The following is a 16,981-nucleotide window of genomic DNA, read 5'->3' as shown; positions in this document are numbered from 1 at the left end:
GTCTAAATGTATGTGTATAAGCTCTGGCTTCTGCCTGTGTACTGTCTTGTGTCTACTTCTAATTTGGGGGCATGATAGTGTGCTGTAATCACTTGTTTACAAGTCTGTCTCCTTAACTGGGGTATTAAGTTCTTGGTGGAACCATCATTACCCATTGAATTACCAAGCCAGAAACTGGGCCTGCCCGGACTCATTGAATCATGTTCATTGAATTTTGTAAACACCTTTCAAATCATTCTTTTCAGGTCCTCAAAATCTCATCCAGACAAATAGAATAGCCTCCTCCTTTGTCTTTCACTTTGGGCCTCCCCCTGACCTCCCTCTTGTACTTCTAATCTGTTGTCTACAGTGCCCAAAGAGAAGCTCTCTAACATGTCAATGGCTCCTGTCACTCCTGGCTTTAGTGGATTTTCATTACTGTCAGAATAAATACAACACAAGTTCCATGAATAAAAACATGTGAGAAATGTTGCGTTCTATCTACCTCCTTTGACTTATAGTACGTTTTAGTATATTGATGTTTTTGAGAAGAACTGCTGTGAAATAGACTCCTCTCATTTCATTTAACCCAGAATATATCAAACTCATTTGACTATAGAATTTCTTTCTCCCTGATAATTCCTACTGGCATGGCTCAAGCCATCATTCTCTAGGACATTCTTTAAGGAGTTCACTTGGTGAGCTGAGTGCAAAGCTCTGACTTTGCACTGGAACGGTAGTTGCCTTTCTGAGGGATCCTAAGCTCTTCTTCCTCAGAGAACAGGCGGCATTCAACTGCTGTGCTTGACCAAACACAGCTGAAGCAATCAATTTTTGGAGCTAGATTTTGGATTTTATTCATTTATTTATTTAAAGCAGGAGAAGGGGGAGGGGCAAGGGGAGAAGGAGAGAGAGAATCTCAAACAGAGTCCCCACTGATTGCAGAGCCTGTCATGGCATGGGGCTTGATACCATCCATGACACTGAGATCATGACCTGAGCCTAATCAAGAGTAATCAAGAGATGCTCAACCAGCTGAACCACCCAGGTGCCCCTAGACAGTGGATTTCAGACTTTTAAAATCATTGAGCAGAAGGGTGGTTGGGTGGCTCAGTCAGTTAAGTGGTTGCCTTCGGCTCAGGTCAAGCCCCTAATTAGGTTCCTTGCTCAATGTAGAGCCTGCTTCTTCCTCTCCCTTTGCCTGCTGTTCTGCCTACTTGTGTTCTCTCCTTCTCTGTCAAATAAAGGAATAAAATCTTAAAAATAAAATAAAATAAAATCATTGAGCACAAATCACTGATTTGACACTTGAACTAAGGGCTTGGGTCAGAGAACGATACAGACATTTTTGGCATTTTTGGATAGCAGGTGAGAAGAATGTCTGTAAGAAGAGAATCAATTGGGATTTTCTTCTTAAGAAGAAGCCAAAATTTGGACTTCTTATTAAGAAGTCCAAAATCAAGCAATGACTATCTCGAGTAGTGCTTTTCAATAGAAATATAATATAAGCAAAAATGTGAGCCCTATAATGTAAGCCAAAAAGAGTAAAATGAGACAGGGGAAAGTAAGTTGGATAATTTATTATATTTAACTTAATGTATGTAAATATCATTCCAACATGTAATCAATATTAAACATTATTAATGTTATATTCTATATTCTTTTTTAAAAAATGAAATCATCAAAATCTGGTGTAAATTTTATATGTTCAGCATAACTCAGTTAAAACTAGCTCAATAGCCATTTCCATCATCTCAGGAAGTTCTATTGAATGATACTCATCTAGAGTGGTAGTTCCTAATGGGGATTGGGGGGGTAATTTTGCTCCAAGAAACATATGGCAATGTCTGGAGATATTTTTAATTGTCATAGTTGGGTGGGGAGGAACTACTAGCATCTAGTGAGTAGAGGGCAGGGATGTTGCTAAATATCCTACCATGCACAAAATTCTCCCCTGCTCCCGTGACAAAACAATATCAGGCCCAAAATCTCAATAGGACTGAGATGAGAAACACTACTCTAGAGAATTGGTGAGCTAACAAGGAATTATAACCTATTCTTTATAAAAGCTCTCATTCATTCATTCAACAAATACTAGTAGAGTTGCACATACCACTGGTTACCATATTAGTAATTATGCATAAAGACACATCAAACATCATCAAATATGGTCAAGGAATGGCATAAGTGTTATACTATATCAGGAGTAGAAATAGGGCAAAGGAAGGAGCAATCAGCAGGTGTATGTTTTATATACCACAGGCTTGATGTAAGTCTTACATACAGATGCGTGAATAAGGAAAATAAAGGAAGGAAAACCAAAGAAGAGGAGGAAGGGGAAGAAGGAGCAGGAGGAGGAGGAGGAGGAGGAGGAGGAGGAAAGGAAGGGAGGGAGGGAGAGAGGGAGGGAGGAAGGGGAAGAAAGAAAGAAAGAAAGGAAGGAAGGAAGGAAGGAAGGAAGGAAGAAAGTCAGTCCAAAGTAGAGGAATCAGAAGGAAAAAGATTTTTGGAAGAAACTGAAGATATATGATATGCTAAGTTATTCAACTTAGACTGAGAAGGAAATGGAAAAGCAAAGCAGAAATGGAATCTCAGTAACAGGCAGATCAAACAGAGAAAAGTCAGTGATATTAGTCATGACAGTCCATATTCTAATATTCTAATATCCTTTTCCCTTCTCCATTCTCCATGGTTTTTCCTAAAAGATCCACTCTACAGCTACCTCCAGCAATGAATTTTTATTTATTTTTTCCTCTGAAAGTAAAAAGAGTTTATTTTCTGGAAGGTTGTCAAGTTGCTATATATTGTGATTGGAAGGCAGGCTGACTGGAGATACAACGGGGTCAGTGTCTGGACAGCGATCTGTCATGAACCACAGCCTGTCATAGACGGCCCTAGAGACGCAGACAAAGACACATGACCATTATTTCCAGAGAGAGCCTTTAAAGCACCTTGGGGCCGCCCGTTCTGCATGGGGGCCCTGAGCTCCTGTGTTAGACCACCTGCCAGGAACTGTGCGTCAGGCTGACCTCTCCCATCCCAGTGTGAATAACTTCCGAGAGGTAGCCCCACATAAGGGCAGGGGCTGCAAGCAGGCAAAGAAAGAGAGGAGATTTATAGCTCTAGGATATCTCTCTTTTGAAAATGAAATGGCACATTAGGGGGAAAAGGGGACTTGGCTGAAAGGACCTATCCCCAGGCATGACCAGTGCAATGTTCATTACCCAGCGAAAAAGCTTGGGTCAGTCCAGGCGAGTCTGCAGTGAAAATAAAGGATTAACGTATTTAATGACAGACAAGCAGAGGCACCCTCAAAACTTCTCTGATCCATTTTTTTAAAGCCTTATCCAAAAATTTTTTTTTTTTCCCCAGAAGGCAATGTCTGCTTGAAAGTCTTAAAGGGGTGATTCCCATAACAAGGGAAGACTCACGTTAGCATCTGGTAACATGTTAGGTTCTACGGTCAAGTATCTTAGTATTTGGGAAAGAACTCTGTATGACATTAAAAGCCTCTTCAGAATAAAAGGGAACTAGGTTTTGTATCTTTTGGGTTCTTTTAACCCCTAAGAAATTTCTTAAACTCTTAAAAACCCTGCTGATTCTCTTAAAACTTGATGTTTCTTTTAACCACTGAAGATCAGCTCTTTCTAAAAATAAGATGATGGCAGACTCTCTGGTAACTGTCTCCACAAGGACACAGAGTTACACAAGGCCCAAGTCATCTCTGCTTTTTGATAACCAGCAGCATAGCGAGGAGGTTGCACCCTCAGAAAAGGTCTCATTCTTGGGGGATGGTGTCTTTTCTGGAGTTTCAAGGGACACAGAGGAGCTCTGGGCAGAAAAGCTGAGGTTCAGTTTCACTGTTCCACCACGGACATGTCTGAGGCAGTACCAGCGAAATCCATACACAATGAAAACACAGACAAGGGAGATTTGCACAGCTTTTAGCTTAGGTCAAAAAAACATGTAATTTGTTAAGGAAGAGGGCACTAACACGTGCCACGTCACGCTGGATTTTCTTGAAAAATAAAAAAAAATAACAAAGTTAAACTTTCAGTCAACCTGAAAATATTAGCTTTTTATGGGGGCAGGGCGGAACGAATGGAACAGCAGTGCTTTTTTTTTTTTTGGATTGCCCATTTTCTGAGTCTTCTCAGAGTAAGAATGATAGGAGAGTGAGGCAGACAGGAAATAGGTGTGGGGGGATATATTTAGGAAAGTATTAATGCTACAGCACAAGAGAAAATCTTGGTCTTTATGACTTGTGCCCAAAGTATACATCAGAGCACAATGATAAATGTTGGTTTTCTGGGATTGAAATTTGATATTTTTTAATTGGGGAAAAATGCAAAAGAGTTAGTAGCATATGGAATGTTATAGACAATGCAGACTGAAGCAGTATTTTACCATTTCTAACTCTCAAGTGGCAAATACTTTTCAAAAAGTATAAATTGCACAGGTTCAGGAAAGAAGAGATTTTAAATATAGAAAGGTTTCCTCTTTAAACCATAAAACAACATTTTGGAAGAAAAAAAGATAAGGGTTTGCCCTCAAGCCTAAGATCAAAGATCAGGATCTGTGGGCCATAATGGGCTTTACTAACCAAACTCTTGACAAAAAGCAGGGCATAGAAGATACGATGAGAGATTTAAGAATGAGTTTCACATCTGGATTTAAACCCCCGCTGTTTATTCAGTGTCCTGTATTGAAAATTTTCTTCCTTTTGCTGAATAAAAATTATACCCTCAAAGTTTAAAATGTTCCCCATCTGGTTTTTAATTACCTCGATTTCTTCTTTATCATTGATTAAAATCATTTTGACCTACTAAGAAAGTCCTATCTCCTGTATCTCCCCTCTGACCTTTAGTCAACAATCATGTGCTTTCTAAAATAGATTTTTAAATGATGAGGAGGACAATGATGGTGAACAAGATGATAAGACACTCAATGTCCTCTTTGCTGAGGTCAATGGATGGTAGTTTAAATCCCAAACTCTACTTCTCTGTCATTCGTTCCTTCCACCACAATTCCAAATATTCTATCTGGTCTCCAGATAGAAAAACTGGTATCAAAAAATGCCAGTTCACTGTGTAAGACTGATGAATCACAGACCTGTACCCCTGAAGTAAATAATATATTGTATGTTAATAATAATTTTTAAAATTTCTTTAAATGTCAGTTCTTCTGATGTCCTGAGTTTTCTGTTGGGACAGAAATTGTGGGGGAAATGATGACTCCATGAATAATCCTACATTTTCACCCAAACAAAAATCCAGGGAGCACTTACTGTACTTACTCACTTTCTCTCTCTCTCTCAGTCTCTCTCTCTCTCATGTTTAGGCAGGAATGTGGAGGGAGGGCTGACCCCCAGCATCCACACAAAGAGCATTGGACAATAAAGAAGGTCGACTCTTTCTATACAGACCTGCCTTTGTGCTCCGTGTGGGGCTTGATCCTTGCGGCCTGAGAGCTCAGCGGACGCCAGGGAGATAGATGTGGTGTGTTAGCCTCAGCCAGGGCAGCAGCTGAGCCACTTTCACACAGGCCGGCAGGTATAGCGAGCCTGGTAACAGATGAGAACCCCTAGGGAGCCCTGGACTATGGAGAATGAAAAATCAAAAGAAACCATATTGGACACAGATACAAAGGGAGTCCCCTGCTCCTTTTCTCTCCTCCCTTGTTCCCTTTCTCCCCTCGGTTAGGAAACCTCAATGAATGTGGAAAGCTGTCTTTCCCCTGGAAGCATCTGAGTGCACTGGGACTCCAGATGCTATTCTACGCAAATGGTTTCCATCCTTTCCTGCCTGGGGAGATGTTCTGCATATCCGTTTTCTGTCTTTTCTGGGAGAGAGAGGCAAACGGAGAGCTGAAACTACTTCCCAGACAACTGTTTCCTGTGCTGCACTCTGGTTGAGAGGAAATGGGATCAGGTGAAGGGCGTCGGGTTGCTGGGCTGTCCACTCCAGAGTGTCAATGCCAGTGTCTTGGGTGGGGAGGGGAAGAGAGATGTCAGCCAGTGAAGTACTAATTAAAAACTTTAAAAACACTAGGTGTTCTCCTCACATTTGGAAGTAAGCGGTGAAAGTAGGTGAAAAGAGTTAGCATCAATATCATGTAAGTATTTTCAATGTAATATAATTAAATTTTATGTTTCGCCATTAGAGATGACTCACTTCTACTTCCCTATTTGCTTTCAAAGTACCACAGTATGATTTAAAGCATTTTTTTTTGTTTTTTCTTTTACAGTCTCTCTATGAAGTAAAACTTATTTTATCATTCTTGCTACTTGACTGAAATTTTTAAAAAGTACAAAGAATGACAACCCAGTACTGCGATTCTGAGGTAAAATAAATTGTAATCGTGAGGTTAAACCACCCTTAAAAAGCTCTATGTGGAGGAGGATTCCAGGCATTTCTGAGTTTGACAACTAGTGTTACTTATCTCTTCATTCTCTACTGATACTAAGTCATACTTAGAACAAAAGCTCAGATAATAGTCAAATAAGCTTGATATACACTAGAATGTTGAAGGAATATTTAAAATTATTATATTACATATTTTCTTCTTTATTCAATATGAATCTAACATCCTGATGAAATGGGACACATTTATGCTGTATTTAAAATGTAGTTTAGAACAGTAATACTGGGTTTTGACATATCTGGTAGCATCCATTATAGGTCTGCCATCTTATGCCGATATTACTTAAAAGGAGTAAATAATTCACCATAAAAAAATTAATCCTTTAAAGGGGGATCAGGGCTTCCTTTACCACCTTTATTTTCAAGGATATGTGTGCATGCACACATACACACACAAGACAGCCTATCTTAAAATGACATTCTAGCAGGGAGTTTGTGATATGTAAAAAAAAAAAAAATTTGTGCCAGAGTTAAGACACAAATAATGCTTTTACTATGAATCAGCCTATATTCCCAACCACATGTATACATGATTCTAATATTAACACAGCTGTGTGGTGGCTTTTGTGAGGGTTTTTTGTTTGTTTCCTTTTTGTTTTGTTTTGTTTTTCTTAGAGAATACACATCTATAGTTAAAAAAGAGCACGGTCAAAATAATCTAAATTCAGCTCCTGAATCAAATTAAATTATAATAGACTAATCTAAGGAAACAAAGTATGGAACACATGTGCTTCCTCTCACACTCGTGGCAGATATCAATAATCAATCATGAGACTTTACACCCTACTGCGCCTCAGAATCCTCCTCAACAATGCTACGAGGATTCACTACTATTAATCAAGCTGGCATATAGGATAGGATGACTCTCTATTTGCCCATCCCTAGACTAGACTTCTCATCCAGTTGTGCCTCAGCTTCTCTGGTTCAGGGAAATCATGACAAGGATTAGAGCCTTGTATTGATATAGGGTTGTGAATTTCTGGAATAGAGCAGCAAGAGATGATGTATGGTTCCTTTTTTTTTTTTCCTCAAAAGTAAAACTAAGGCAGGTAATATTAATATAGGAGAGTTTGGGTTAACTCTATTAAAAATAAGAAGTTACAGGGATGCCTGGGTGGCTCAGTCGGAGAAGCAGCTGACTCTTGATTTTGGCTCAGGTCATGATCTCTGGCTCATGGGATCAAGCCCCGTATAGGGCTCCTGTACTCTGCGCTCAGAGGGGAGTCTGCTTCTCACCTTCTCCTCTCTCCTAGCTCTTCTGTCTCTCTCTAAAGTAAATAAATAAATCTTTAAGAAGTTACATTATGTGTAATACAACCATATTCATATTTATTTATTTATTTATTTATTTTAAAAGATTTTATTTATTTATTTGACAGAGAGAAATCACAAGTAGATAGAGAGGCAGGCAGAGAGAGAGAGGGGGGGGGAAACAGGCTCCCTGCTGAGCAGAGAACCTGATGTGGGACTCGATCCCAGGACCTTGAGATCCTGACCTGAGCCGAAGGCAGCGGCTTAACCCACTGAGCCACCCAGGCACCCCAACCATATTCATTTTTAGAATTCTATCAGGGCTGCCTCACCTAAAAAAACTGTTACTCATAATATCATTGGTAATCAGATGTATAATAAATCAAAGATTTAATACAAGCTGAGTTTCATAGCCAAAGAATGCTTCTCTAAATACATTTATTCCATAAATATATTATTGGAGTCCTTCTTACTGAAGTCAATATCTTTCCTCAATATATTCCTCTAAATTAAAAAAAAAAAAAAAGCTATTCTATCTGGCACCTGGGACACTCTTCCTTCCTCCTCTTTATCTAATTAGCACTTGTCTTATGTCATCCTGACTGAAATGCCAACACCCCTGAAAACCCTTTCCGTATAAAAGCTAATCCAAAGTGGATTACCAACACTCCTATTATTTTACCTCATCAGTTCTTTTCCTCTATGACATTTGCCATCCTTAGGGAAAAAAAGCTATCCATCCATGATCTAACTCTCTATATCCACCTATCTATCCATCTAGCTAATCTATCTTCTATCTATATCTATCTAAACTTATTTAGTAGTTGTCTTCTTCAAAAGGGTAGGTACTGCATTTTTTTAGTTTACCACGTAAGACCTTTACCACCACTGACGCTAGAAACCTTGACTGCACGTTAGAATCACCTATGAAACTTTTTTAAAAATCCCCATTTCTAGGCCAAACCCTGGAAGAATTCCATCAGAGGGAAACCCAGGCATTGGTGTGTTTTAAAGCTGAACCCCATGTGCAGCTAAGACTGAGAAACCACAGTCATGTCATGAGAAGAATCAGTGTAGATGTCCACAGCAAACCCAGTGTTTTCATGTTAAACAATGCTAAATAATTTTAATAGTGCATTGCATAATGACACTGTATACAGCACTGCAAGTTATGAAAACTCTGGAATATATTAGGATCTAACCCAGCATCATCATAAAGGGGTAGGGAGTGTGGAGACAGACATACTGACAGTGCAATACAATGTTTTTGCTCTATGTGCCACATTCTTGCACTGGGCTATGTATGAATGGACTGAATTCAGAAACAAAGTACTTCACTTTTCAAAGAGCCTAGCAGTTTGGTGGTGATGAGTACAAAAGCTGGGGAGAGGTTTTCTGCCCATTCACAATCAGAGCTAAACTGGTGGGATCCTATCTCTCCAAAGTGTGGCCAGAGGCGATTAAAAACAAGAGGAAGATTTAAAGCTTGATGCCTCCTAGACGCTAATTGGGGGTGGGTAAGTCAATACAAATGCAGCCACCTGCCTGTAAGACATGTATTTAAAGAAAGGATTTATGCAAAATGTCTGATTGTCTTTTGCTGTGGATACCCACTGAGTCTCCAAAGTAAGGAACTGGTGAGCTTTGGGTGGGCAGCCCAGAGCTTGACCACAGTACTAAACGCAGGAAACAACTGTTCCTGAAGCAATTTTGCAACTAAAAATAAATTACCTAAAGCGGTCGTGGGATCAGGTGTAAGACCCTGTATAAATGCGGTCGTTATCATTGCTAAGCGCCTTACAGCAGCCATCACTCTGCACCTCTGATTCCTCTTTAATACAGTGAGGGTGAGACGCACCTGCCTTACTGAAATATCACATACATTACTAGATAATGCATTTTTCTGCTGTTTTTGTAAAAAACCTTAGAAACACGACATTTTGTCAAATTATTCAACAAAGATCACTGGTGGTTGGATCAAAATCATAAACTAAGCATGAGCTCTAGCCTCCTTTTCCTTTCTGAAGCCCTAAAAATAATAGAATTTTTTTAAAAATCTAATAAATCTGGGAAAACAGGAAGTGATGTCTCACGTGAATCAGAAATTCTGAAAACTCCATAAAAAATGGGAAAGGAGAAAATAAAATTGTATTTAAGGAGAAAACCGAAGACCAGAAAATAGAGAGAGATTGGTTCACAAGATAAGAGCAGCCTTGAGGGGGTTCCCAGCTTGGACTTGGCACATATGGTGGGATGAAGGGGACCCTCGGGTAACTGGTTGGGAGTTAAATATAGGCAGCTGGGAAAACTGGCCCTTCTTTCTCTCCTGCTTGTTTCAAGAAGGAAGCAAAGGAGATGCCTTCAACAAGTGGGATCAATGGATTTTAATACCTGTGCCAGAGGGATAAAGTGGGGGCAGAGCCCAAGATGTTGGTGAAACTCAAGATGATAAGAAACCCTTCCATTGAGAAGACTGTTGGGACAGCCCGAGTGGTAGCACATTCAACCCTTCCACCCAAATCACTGGAGGCTGGCTGAGATAAATGATAATGGATTTGTAGATACAGCATTTGTGAAAGGACTACTGATAACAAGATGAATATCCTAAGTTTCACCAAGGGCTTGAATAAAACCTACACCAGGTAAGAGCAGTGCCCAGCTCAGCAAATGATTAGTAAGTAGTAAGGCAAACCAAACAAGATATTAGAATACATATGATTACAACCCACAAAGAAAATGTGAGTATATTCAGTGTACTTAAAAAGCCAGATAGATATTTAGAAATTAAATAATTGATGGTTGAAATTAACAGCTGAGAGAGGAGCTAAGGGGAAGAACAGAAATAGCTGAGTTAGTGAGCCAAACCTGAGATGAAGTTTTCTTTCCAATAGTCTACACGGGGTCAAAGAAATGGATCGTGTGAAAGAAATATGGGAAGATGCGTAGACTGGATCCAGCAGTTCTACCTTGTGTGCATTTTAAAAAAAAGAACAGAAAAAATATATATAAAAGAAACAATAGAACAATTTCCATAGTTTAAGAAAAAAGTGAGTTATATTAAAGGGACCCTTTGAGTGGAGGCTGGGAGATTTGGAGACACAGATGTATCACTCGTACCTAATTTATAATATATACACACAGAGAATTAAAAATAAACATAAAGAAAAAGCTCAATCATTGGAGAGGTCTATATTAGGCAAGGAAGGAAGGTACATGATCAAGATTTTCTGGCTTTATGGTTTTACACTCTCAGCTAGGAAAGGAGGCCATCCATTCATAGAGAAGTAACCACTGGTATTATCTTACCCTGGAAAGGATCTCAGACTTTCTAAACCTATGCTCCTTCAACTTTTAGTACCCTATTCCATCAGAGAGAAACTATAAATTTTGGCCCAGGGAGCTTAGTTTTGTAAAAGAGACTTCTTAAAAAGTGATTAATTTGATTCATCCTTTTGATCTAGAACCCAGTATGACAATGTGAATCAAGAATCTTATAGTTCATTTCAGTTGGTCTATTTATTCTACTCTAATGAATCTAATTTAATGCAATCATAAATTTTGGAAAATGTGTATGTACACCATTCACAAAAATTAACTAGGAGTGGATTAAAGACTTAAATATAAGACCTGAAACTGTTAAACTCCTAGAAGAAAAAATAAGGAAAAAGGTCCCTGACAGCAGTCTTAACAACAATTTTTTTGGAAAAGAACAAGCAATAAAAGCAAAAATAGATAATTTTCTGCACAGCAAAAGAAGTAGTAAAATTAAAAGGCAACTTATGGAATGGGAAATATTTGCAAACAGTACATCTGATAAGGAGTTTATATCTAAAATATATAAGAAACTCATACAACTCAATAATGAAAAAAAAGCAAATAGTCCAATTAAAAATGGGCAAAGGAAATACAATGGGCAAAGGAACTAAACAAACAGCTTTTCAAGGAAGATGTACAAATAGCCAACAGGCACATGAAAAGATGCATAACATCACCATCATCAGGGAGATGCCAATCAAAATCATAATGACCTATTACCTCACACTTGTTAGGATGTCTATTATCACAAAGACAAGAGATAGGATATACTGGTAAGGATGTTGAGAAAAGAGAACTCTTGTGCACTGTTGGTGGGTACATAAATTGGTGAAGCCATTATAGAAAACAGTATGGAGGTTTCTCAAAAAATGCAAAATGGGCTACCATATGATATCTTAATGCCACTTCTGGCTACGTATCTAAAGGAAATAGAGTCAATATCTTAGAGAAATATTTGCTCTCTGATATCATTACAACATTAGTCACAATAGCCAAGATACAGAGACAATCAAAGTGTCCATCAACAGATGAGTGGATAAGGAAAATGCTAGATATTACACATATAACATATATAGTAGAATATTATTCAGCCATAAAAAGGAAATCCTGCTATTTATGATAACATGGATGAAACTGGAAGGCATTAGGCCAAGTGAAATAAACCCAGCAGAGAAAGCCAAATATTGTATGGTATCACTTATATGAAGAATCTTAAAAAAAAAAAAGAAAAGAAAAGAAAAGTTGACTGTATACAAACAGAGAGTAGGTAGTGGTTACCAGGTGATGGTGAATGGGCAGAAATGGGGAGATGTTTGTCAATGAGTACATACTTACATTTATAAGATGAACAAATTCTGGGGCTCTAATGTGCAGTATGGTGATTATAGCTAATAATACTGTATTTATACTTGAGAGAGTAGATCTTAGGCATTCTCACTAAAAAAAGGTGAAATAAAAGTGTGTGTAGGAGATACACATTGTTATTTTATACATAGTGGAAAATGGGAAAATTTTATGATTAAATAAATTATGGTATATTCATATAGCAAAATACGATGTAGTTAGTAGAATGTTGCCAGGGAAACTTAAATGACATGGAAAAAATGCTTTTATAAAATGTGAGATGAGAAATAAGGATAAAAAACGGTATATGCAGTATAGTCTCAGTTAAAGTAAAAACAAATACATAAATAACAATCACACAGAAATATGCTTAAATCTTAGTTATTTTAAAAAAAATCTCTAGGGGTTGCCTGAGTGGCTCGGTCAGTTAAGCGATTTCCTTCGGCTCAGGTCATGACCCCAGGGTCCTGGGATCAAGCCCCACCTCATGCTCTTTGTTCAGCAGGTGAATCTGCTTCTGTCCCTCCCCATGCTCTTGCTCTCTCCCTCTCTCTTACTCTTTCTCTTTCAAATAAATAAATAAATAAAATCTTTTTTAAAATTAAAAAAAAAAAACTTTAAATCCCGAGGCTGTTTTTTTCAATTTTTTTTGCATTACATTTTTTTTCAATTAGTATAAGTCAGATTTATATTTAAAAACATTCTAGCCTAGAAATAAAAGATCTATACTTCCTTGGGAAGCAAAATAGCACTCCACTGGGGTCATCATAGGCTATCTCAACCTCTCTTTCACTCTACTCACTCAACTGATGCACAGTTGCACATAGTGTGATTTTCTGAGCATCTCTCCCATGTCTTTGAGGAAACAAACCCCATGCTACAAAGTGCCTGAAACCCCATCAGGTTAGGTGGAACTTATTTCCTGTTCAGGTGGACCTTGTGGTCACACTGCATGAATGTTGGGGATGATAAAAATGTCTGTCCTAGACAGAAAAGTTTTAATACTTTTACTGTTCTTCATCACTTAACTTTATGTGTAAATAAGAATTTTCTAATTTTTTTTTTTAACAAAAGTCAGCTAGGTCTTGGCCCAGGAACTGCTCGCCTATAAAATTAGTAAATTTGCAATACCTGAGAGAATGACCTCCTGCTCCATTACAGGGTTTTCCCACTTTCTCAGGTCCTATAATCCACTGACCCACTCTTTTGTTTTAAGAACACTTCAGGAGAGGGATGTGATATAATTAATCTGGGCGAGAAATTTTTTACCAAGATGGTACATTTCTTTCTTGAATGGACTATTCAAAACCACGAAGAACATGTGACTTCTGAAAGGCAACACTTTGACTCATTGAGCTTCCCTAGGATGCCGTTTTGGATTGGGTACTCAGCAGGCTCCCCATTTGGAGTGCCTGCTTAGATCTTTTTAAGAGCTGCCCCCAGTGATACCAGCCTTCTGTCTCCCCCACCGGCACACATAGTAATGATCAAATCCAGTACAGGATGAAGCAGATGCCCCTGTTGTCCTCAAGATCTTGCTCAGGTATGATTAGAATGTCTTTCCCTCCTATTTTGAGAGAATTTGCATGGAATAACACTTCCACAACCCAACCAAGGTCCTCCCTCTTCTATGCTGTTTAAAATGTTCTCCAAGCATAATTCCTTTATAATGAGTGCCCTGTCAGTTCTGATTATGAGTTTAGTCCACATTAATCTGATCCAACGTTTCAATAAGGATGGCTAAAAAGACCATGAGCATGTCACCTGTTCTTGTCCCAGCCCAGCTGAGAACCCAGATCTAACAGCTGTATTGAAGCTAATGAAATTCTGTTTATATAATAATCCTACCTTTGGCTTTATCTTATTTTTATATATCTATTTTTCCTTCACCTTGATTTACATACCCACTTATTTTTGCCACATTTTTAAATTATTTATATGATTCTTCAAACTTAGAGGGTATGGGGAAAGAAGGTATGTGAACATTTATTTATTGACACAAAGACTTCTAAGGGCACCTGGATGATTCAGTCATTAAGTGTCTGCCTTCGGCTCAGGTCATGATCCCAGGGTCCTGGGTCCTGAGCCCCCCATAGGGCTCCCTGCTCAATGGGAAGCCTGCTTCTCCCTTTCCCACCTCCCTCTTGTGTTCTCTCTCTCGCTGTGTCTCTCTCTGTCAAATAAATAAATAAAATCTTAAAAAAAAAATAAAAATAAAAAAACCTTCTTTCAAGTCTCTGGGCAGAAGCCAGAGCTTTGTGGTACCTTTTGTAATCATTGGCATCAATCCAACAAATCGGACTGCTGTACACTCGTGGAAAGAAAATAGATTTTAGTTTCAGAGAGACGTGGCTTAGGATGTTTGCTTTCTTTGCAGTGTATGAATCTGGAAGCAATGTAAAGCATGGGTAAAATGATGCATCTGTGATTAGAAATGAATTTTGAAATATTAATCTGTTGATTTTCTCAGAATTTCCTTACTAACTTTACCCTCCACACTGCCACCTCCTACCACTATTGAGGGTGGTTTTTACTCCCTTCTATGGGGCAACACTGTGGCAAAATGGAAAAAGAAAGTAAAGCATCAACTGTCAGCTTTTTTGAGTTTGAAAGAGAATTTTTGTAACTCAGGCAGAGATAAAAGTATGAGAGAAAAGGACTTGGAGACATAAAATCTGAGGACCTACAGGGCCAGGACACAAAATTCATGCTATCAATAATAGGTTAAAGAAAGGTAGGTGATAGGATCTTGAGTCTTCTTATTCCAGAAGAGATGGGAGAACTTTTGGATTGGAGGAAAGAGAAGCAGAGTGAGAAAGTAAGATTGAGACCATGGTGAGCATCCTTAATAGAAAACCACGAACTCTGTCCTGGACAGAACAAGTACCATGGTGAGGCAAAGACAGAGCCTCCGTTTTGGAGATCTGAAGAGCACAAGATGGTATGCCTACCAGAGTCCCTTCACATAGTCATGGTACTATAGCAGTAGAAACCCTGTGTCTAGACCAATAGCCTGAGACAACCCCACTGATAGCATCTAGAAGATTCCCACACACCCTTGAGAGGAGTTCTAAGTGCTTGACGAGAGGTGGGGAACCTGAAAAGGTCTTGGGGCCAAGCTAAGGAAGACCCACTTTGATCTTTTCTTCTCCCTATGCATACTACCTTGGGATTCTTGTTGATACCCAAGAAATACACATAATAATAATGAGGCTGTGTAGTACAGTGATTAGAAGAATGAGCACCTTTGGACCAGTTTGCCTGGTCCAAATTCTAGCTCTGCCTTGTACTAGCTGGGGGACATCAGAAGATATTCCTTACCTCTCAGATCCTTGGTTTTCTCATCTATATAATGGGAAAGAGTAACATCTATCTCACATGGATGTGAGAGGACTAAACAGTTTAATCTATTTAAAACCTCAGTGCAGGAACACCTGCATGGCTCAGTCAGTTAAGCATCTGCTTTTGGCTCAGATTATGATCCCAGAGTCCTAGGATTGAGTCCCACAACAGGCTCCCCGCTCAGCAGGGGAACTGCTTTGCCTGTTGCTTTCTCTCTCTCTCTCTCTCTGACAAATCTTAAATAAATAAATAAATAAATAAATAAATAAATAAAACCTCAGTGCAGTCCTTGAACCAGTACCTGATGTATTAAAAAAAACAAAACCAAAAAACCACAACTTTTAAATTATTGGTGTTACTATTACTACTGTTATTTTGTATTTTCTATTATACCTCCCTTTATTTCCTTCTTTCTTTATTTGATCAATTCTGATCAATTCCAAACTATAGTTGTGTCTACCTTCAATTGGCAGCCCACAAGAGCCACATGGCTAGAAGAAAAGTAAGTATCTAAAAGATGGAAGAGGTTGCTGTTTGAGGCAGATGCAATTTATAGTTGTGGTCCAGGATGAGCATGGGGCTTAAGTTGGGCCAATTGGAGGACTTCTCCAAATGTGAAATGTTCACAGATAAGAAATATGGAGGTATTGGAAGGTGTTGGAGCATAAATCAGGTCGTTCTGTGTTCAGAACTGAATGGAGGAGGTTTGTGGAAACAGCACGAATGAATTCCTTACTCAAGATGTGTAGCTGTGAAGGGAAGGACAGATGAGTCCTTGCAGCTGTGGAGATTGAGGAAATGGGGAACTGGTTTTAGATGGGTTGTTTACATGGCTGTTGAATTTACCCAAGACAATGGAAAGAGTCAAGGTCCTTGACGATTATGTGGAAATAGCCAGAACATCAGTGGTCCAATCAAATAAGAGAATCTGTAAATTTTTTGCACAAAAATAAGAGTGACATGGGAGTAACAGAGTTCACATTCAAAGGCTATCTTCTGAGGTAGAGGTACAGAATTCCATTTACCCAGCATAGTAGAGACAGAAGTACAGTCAGTCCTGTGAGCACACATGGGGTTGTGGCGTGAATCGTGTTCTTCCCCCAAATTCATATGTTGACATCCTAATCCCCAGTATCCCCAGAATGTGACTGTATTTGGAGATAAGGCATTTAATGGGGGAATTAAGTTAAAATGAATTCACTTGGGTGCACCCTAAGCCAGTCTGACTAGTGTCTTTACAAGGAGAGAAGAATAAAGCACCAACCACACAGATAGAGGGACACCATGTAAGGACATAGGGAAAGGGGACACCTGTGAGTTAGGAAGAG

The sequence above is a fragment of the Mustela putorius genome, unplaced genomic scaffold (genome assembly GCF_011764305.1).
Source record: "Mustela putorius furo isolate JIRA1106 unplaced genomic scaffold, ASM1176430v1.1 tig00003863_pilon_pilon_pilon, whole genome shotgun sequence".
NCBI lineage: Eukaryota > Metazoa > Chordata > Mammalia > Carnivora > Mustelidae > Mustela > Mustela putorius.
Note: the sequence above shows the minus strand (reverse complement) of the source record.